The 7,094-nt window shown below is 31.6% G+C and overlaps 1 non-coding gene across 1 annotated transcript; it reads right to left on the bottom strand.

The window, feature by feature from the left end:
- Nucleotides 1-6,619: 6,619 nt before the first annotated feature.
- Nucleotides 6,620-6,724, bottom strand: LOC121208654 (small nucleolar RNA R71). Its single transcript, XR_005903785.1, has one exon. It is a non-coding gene; the product is annotated as a small nucleolar RNA R71 (small nucleolar RNA).
- Between the last annotated feature and the right edge of the window lie 370 nt (nucleotides 6,725-7,094).

Consider the following 7,094-nt stretch of genomic DNA (forward strand, 5'->3'; position numbering starts at 1 on the left):
ATTAAATTGTCAATTCAAATATAGTAAGTAAGTAATTCTACTATGTCAGTGTTGAATTGCAGTGGGTAATACAAATTTGATCATTCTCTATGTATATTTAAATTTAAATGTTTATTATAAGTAAATTTATATATAATTAATATTTATTTGATATAATAATAAATTCAATATATGATACAGATAAATTTATTTATAAATTATATAAAAGATGGCTTTTATATGAGGCTTATAACTCCTTATATTTTTTTTACATTTTTAGGGCATGTTGATATTAACAATTTTGGCGATTTAGTCTCTGAAAATATTTCAAACCATTGTATTAAATATTTTTTAAATTTTAATTATTTTTATTTTTTACACAGATATTTAATAATTAATTTAATTTAGTCCCTCAATTTGATTATTTTTGTATTGTTTATTTAGTTCTTTCCTTAAATTCTAAATTATAGCTTTCATGATTAATTAATTATTAATTAATTATTTTAACATATTCAAACTATTTTTAATAAAAATAGACTATCCCTGGTTGGATTTAAAAAATAAGATTTTGTATTCTTTGGTTTCATTAAAAACATTCTTTTGTAAGGATAATATATTTAATTTTAATTTACTTATTGACTTTTTTTTATAGTAATTTAGTTTGTACTATTGCAAATAACTATGAATTAGTGTTAACATTTTTTTAATATTTTAATTTCTGTACAATTTTAACAATATTTGATTTGTTCTTTCATATTTAATTTAAAAACAAAATATTTAAAATTTCTAATTATTTTTAAAATACTTTTAATTACCATATATTAAAACTAATCTTTTAAATTTGAATTAAAAATGTTCGAGTTGATAGGCCTTTTCGTTGCTTAGCTCCTTGGGTTAACCATTCGTCTTTTGCGCAGTTTGTTCGAGAAAATTGGAGTAATGAGGCGGATTTAGTTGGCAATATTGGAACTTTGACTATGAACCTGAAAAGATGGAATTCAGAGGTTTTTGATCATATCATTAGAAGGAAGCGGTTGCTTGCTCTTCGCATTGAAGATATCCAAGCTGCTTTAGACCGAAGGTGCTCTAGATTCCTTATGGATCTTGATTGTCAGTTGTATGTTAAGTACGAAAATATCCTTGACAAGGAAGAATTACTTGGAAACAAAAGTCGAGAGTGGATTGGATCCAATTTGGTGACCAAAATACGAAATTCTTCCATAATAAAGCCTTTGTTAGGAGAAGTTTGAACAAAATTTCTGCTTTGAAGGTTGAAGATCAATGGTGTCATGACAATGAAGTCCTTCAAGAGGAAGCGTTTCTTAACTTTACTCTTTGGATGATCATTCTCTTGGTAGATTCCCTTTATATGAATGTTTCCCTGCTTTGGATTTTGCATCTATGGATATTCTTGAGGCGGACGTGACTAATAAAGAAATTATAAGTGCATTATTTAGTATGGGTTCCTTGAAGGTTCTGGGTCCAGATGGTTTTCATGCTTTATTCTATTAGAGTCAATGAGAAACGGTTGGTGCTAACGTGTGTAGGTGGGTTCATAGAGTTTTTTCTTATTGGTCCCTCGGTAGTAGCAGCAACAAGATCTTTTTAATGTTGATTCCTAATATCTGTAAACTCCGATAATGCTCCGTAACCCTATTCCAGCAATGGATATGGGTTAGGGGTGTTACAGTAAGTATATGTGGTATTTTCTCAATGATGATATTTTATCCTATATAGGAGAGATTGTTACCCCGAAACTCTCTTGTATGCCCTAATGGAGTTATATCGAGTTGGACTTCTAATGGTAATTTCAGTATCAAAGTAGCCTATGGCATGCTTATAAAAAACTCGTTAAACCTGCCGGAGGTGAAATGGAAGCTTGTTTGGTCTTTAAATGGCCTACAACATGTTCTTCATTTTATTTGGTTGGTGTTAGGGAACATCTCTTTACTAATAAGGAACATTATAGAAGAGGTTTCTCTGACGAACCTTTATGTAAGCTTTGTGGAAGTGTTGAAGAATCATGTCTTTATGTGCTGAGAGATTGTTGTCAAGCCAAAGAACTGTGAAAGCAGTTAATGCCCTCAAGGATTTCAAAATGGTTCTTCTCTTCTTCGCTAGAGGTATGGTTATCTGCTAATTTGAAAAATGCTTTTGATGTTTTTCAAGATATAGATTGGCTTTCTCTTTTTAGGATTGTTTTTTGGAGCAATTAGAAACATTGAAATTTATATGTGTTCCAATATGGCCATTTTAACATATTTAGTGTGACCAATTCATCGTGGTGGTGGGAAAAATCCATTAACTAGGTTACTACAGGGGGAACAATGTGAGTCGAAACAGGGATCAAAGATAGGTTCCTCTGCCTACTAGATTCTTTAAACTAAATATAGATGGTTCCTGTAATCCAAATTTGGGTTTTGTTTGTTCGACAGTAGTGGTAGGGGATGAGTAAGGCAGGATGATGTGGGGAATAGGAAGAAATATTGGAAGATGTAGTGTACTACAAGCTGAGCTTTGGGCCTAATTAGCTTGGTAGACTAAATGGGTGAACATTATTATTGAAATAGATTGTGTTTTGGCTATCAAAGGTATCCATGGAGATCATAAAGGACATTCAAATAGAGACTTAATTTTGTGTATCCAAGAGCTATGCAAACGCGAGTGAAGAGTGCTCATAAAGTAAGTACCTTAAGCGGTGAATTCTATTGTTGATATTTTATCTAACCTGATGAAAGGTTTCCCCTTCGGCACGAGAATTTTTCATGTGGCTTCTCCTTCGGTTGATGATCAGATACGGATTGATAGATGTTTTTCATTATCCAATCTGAATCCTATTTTAGCTCGTAATTGATGTTTATTTCTTGTTACAAAAAAAAATTTGGAAAACTTTGATAATGGATATTAATTAATAATTGTTTAAAAATATTTAATTTTAAATGTTTAAAAAAATTTAGATGCAAAGACATCAAAGGAAGCATGAATATATTTGGGGGAAATTTTGCAAAATTTCCCATGATTCTTTGATGTCTTTACATTTGAAATTTTTTCAAAGGTTGATTTGTAAACTCTTAAAAAATAAGAACAACTCCCTATTATCTTTTTTATGAGCTTCTTTCATGCTATTTTCTCTTCGTCTGTCAAAGTTGTTTCGGAACTACGTTTTCGGGCTCAACATATCCTTCTTCAACAATATTCTAACAACCTTGAGAGCCGAGTAAAACCATCATTTGGATGCTTCAATTTCCATAATTTATCTTTGTTAATTTCGGAATTTGCAGTTGAATCATGTTTGCCATTGTGACGTCAACGCGAAACTAGCTTGGATACCACTTGTTGTAAGCGTAGTGGACAATTAATAATTGAAATAATTTTATTATTCACACAAGTATTACACAATACATATAGAAATATTTTTTCTTCTTAATACACTAGCTGCTACTAGTTTTTCTCACTCACGTCAATTTTACAACACTCTTGGGCTTCACCGGATTCCAATCAAATAAATAAGCATTTTTTTCAAATTCTTTACTTTTATTTTATTCCTACCATGTGTTTGATAAAATACTTGTTTAGAATTTAAGTTTAATTATGTGCTAAATTGTTTGGTGGTTGATTGGTTAGTTATTTGTTATATTAAGTTAATGTTTATGCTTGATTAATTAATTATTTAATTATATCGAAATTCTTAATACGCTAGAATAGATGCCTCTAGTGGAAAATCAAGATGAACGAGACTGAGAGGAGATTTTATCATTAGATAGTTCGATATAATTGTGTTGAATAGTAAGGTTGAAAGGAGATCCATATGCCTAGGTGAGACTGAGAGGAGAACCTAAGTGGTGTCTTTTAGTCTAAGATGAAACTAAGAGAAGATTCTTAGATAAGAATGACAAATAATATGCTAGGTGGGTGCTGCGATATCTAGTGCTTGGTATCATGATCTCAAAAACAATAGTCAAACTTTAAAATATCTTAGGTGGGTATTTTGATATCCAGGGCTTAGTATCGCAATCTCGAAGACATTAGTTAAACTTCCTAACTTGTGGACCAAATTACAAAGTTTTCAAAATAAAACAGAGTCGATATTGCAATATCAAGGGTATGGTATTGCGACAATGGAAAATAGAACAGTAAGCCCCTTTTTTTTAAAAAAAATGCACATTTTTGGTACTTGTAACCTCTCAAACCCAACCTAGACATTATGGCCAAATTGTGAAGGGCACATGGGACACCTAACCTACGAATCTACCCTATCGTCAGTTGAAAACCTCAAATGCACTCTCTTTTAATTAAAATCGCAGTTACCTTTTTTTTTATTTTGGAAAATGCTCATTTAATAGATCCACTTTCATTAAATCAAATTAATAACATTAGCGTGGATTTAGGAAAACATGTTTCTTGACATTGCTTTTGAAAAACCCTATTAGGCTTATTTGCATCGGACAAACAATTAGAAACCCAATTATTAATTAAGCCAAATGACATGTTTAGTCCAATTTCAAAATAATCTAATAAATCAATCTCAAGTATGAAACTATTCATGTATGAAAAATCCCCAAAACAGAAATAAACCCAAACCATAGTTCAAATAATTTTAAAGTCCAAAACCAAATAAATTTAGGTAACTTTAAATAAAAATTAATAATTGATAAAAATTGATAAGCCATAAAAGTAGCATGTTTTTAATCTCATTCTTGATGCATTTTTGGATGATTTATTATGTAAATTAGTGAATTTGATGCTCCTAATCTTTTAAATTCATGTTTCTATACTTAGGTGAGCATAAGGGAGCGAAAAGAGCAAAAAAAGCCAAAATCAAGCAAAAAGAGTTGTTTTTAGCATCCACACAGCATGAGCATTTTCACACGAACTGGCCACACGCCCATGTGTGTGTGTCCAGCCCGTGTTGATTTCGCACACTATTTCCTGAACACGTGGAAAAACCAAAATTTTAGGATTTCTGAGCATTCTAAAGTCTATAAATAAAAATTAGAAGAAGATCTAAGGAGGCACATAGAGAAGAACGAAAAAAAGACTCGAAGAACGTCACTGGATTCAAATCAGAAGTAGATCTCCTTCAAGATTAAAGATCTCCATTCAATTTTCTTAGAATTTTTATTGGGTTTCTTTATATTTTGTTGTTATTCTAACTTTGAGATGGTTTTATACTAGATTATGAACTAAATTCCCTAGATACCTTGGGAAGATGAATCCTATGGTGGATCTTATTATTTGATTTCTGAATTACATGATAAATACTTGATTCTTGTTCTCAATTATGTTTGCTTATTTCTTGTTTTAATATTTCTGAGATATTTATTCAAGTTTAATATGCTTATTTCAGTGGAGCAAAAGTCTCTGTTTAAGAGTAGATCTAGCATAATTGAGTGGAGTTGCATGCAATCCTAGAAATAGGATGACATAAATCTACCGGATTAGAGTCAAATCTAATAGGGGAATCCATAGATCGAATTAATGCAACAATAGGGGTTTTAATTAGAAAGAGATTTCACTTAATCAACCTAAAGTCAGCTGTTCTTACTTTCGAAAGAGATATTAACATAATTTAGGGATTTCTACGGGTCAAGGTGCAAGTGAATAAATCGTTAAGTTCAGATTCAGAATAATAAGTGAAGTCTAGGTGAATTCTTTCCTGGGTATTGTCTATCTCATTGGTTTTATTTGTTTATTTTCCAGTTTCAATCTCTGTTGCATTCTTAGTAATTAGTTTAGTTAATTTTAGATTAAAAACAATCATCCCAATTTATCGGCTGAATAATAAAAAAATAGTAATTACTAGTACTTTTAGTCCTCGTGGATACGATATTCCTTACTCACCATAGCTATACTATTGTTCGATAGGTGCACTTGCATTTGTCATAATTTTAGTTATTTTAGTGACCATTAATTTTTTGGCGTCGTTACCGGGGACTAAAATATTAGGAGCGCTTGATTTTTATTAATTTAGTCATTTTTATTTTTATTGCATTTTATTTTTTTATAGTTTAATTTTTTAGTTTTCTAATTTTTCTTTAATTTGCTTCTGGCAGGTTCCTTTAGTTTATGACTAGAATAAACCCATCGGACCATTAATATTTGATAGTGAAATAGAAAGTACAGCTCGTAGAAACTGTAGAAATCAAGGCAGAGTCGACAGAATATAGTGGGGGAGAAAGAGGACATTATTATTACTGAGAAGATGGCTAATAATTAGAATAATCAACTACCTCTTATGGTTGCTGTGAATCCTACAAATGCGAATCCTACTTCTCGTACTATGTTTGATTATGCCAAACCCACTCTAACTGGGGCTGAATCAAGTATTGTATGACCCACCATTACTGTGAAAAAATTCGAACTGAAGCCGAACACCATTTAAATGATTCAACAGTTTGTTCAGTTTGATGGTTTGCAAGACGAACATCGAAATACTCATTTGGCTAATTTCTTGGAAGTCTATGATGCTTTCAAGATTAATGGTGTTTCTGACGATGCCATTTGCCTACTATTGTTACCCTTCTTGTTGAGTAATAAAGCTAAACAATGGTTGAATTCTTTACCACGAGGTTTTATCACTACATGAGATCAAATGACTGAAAAATTTCTATTGAAGTACTTTCCACCGGCTAAGACAGCTAAATTGAGAAATGATATCACTTCTTTCATGTAGATAGACTTAGAGACTATATGATACATGGTAGAGGTATAAGGATTTATTGAGCTGGTGTCCTCACCATGGGTTACCTCTACGACTACAAGTTCAACCCTTCTACAATGGTTTGAACCCCTCAACTAGGTAGCTAATCGATGCAGTAGCCGATGTTACTCTGAACAATAAAATGCCTAAAAAGGCTAATGAGTTTATATAGGAGATGTCACTGAATAATTATCAATGGCAACTCATGAAGACGAAGCTGACAAAAACAGTCGGTGTTTTTAACTTAGATACGGTCACCATGTTATCGAATCAGGTAGAACTTTTGAATAAAAAATTAATGGTTTATGTGTTTCTATGCAGGTACATCCAGTGATTGAATGTGACGTAAATGGAGGTGGAATAAATAATTTAGAATACTTACCCTTCGATCCTAGCATAGAGAAGAAACAAATCA

The sequence above is a fragment of the Gossypium hirsutum genome, chromosome A10, assembly GCF_007990345.1.
Source record: "Gossypium hirsutum isolate 1008001.06 chromosome A10, Gossypium_hirsutum_v2.1, whole genome shotgun sequence".
In the NCBI taxonomy this organism is placed as follows: domain Eukaryota; kingdom Viridiplantae; phylum Streptophyta; class Magnoliopsida; order Malvales; family Malvaceae; genus Gossypium; species Gossypium hirsutum.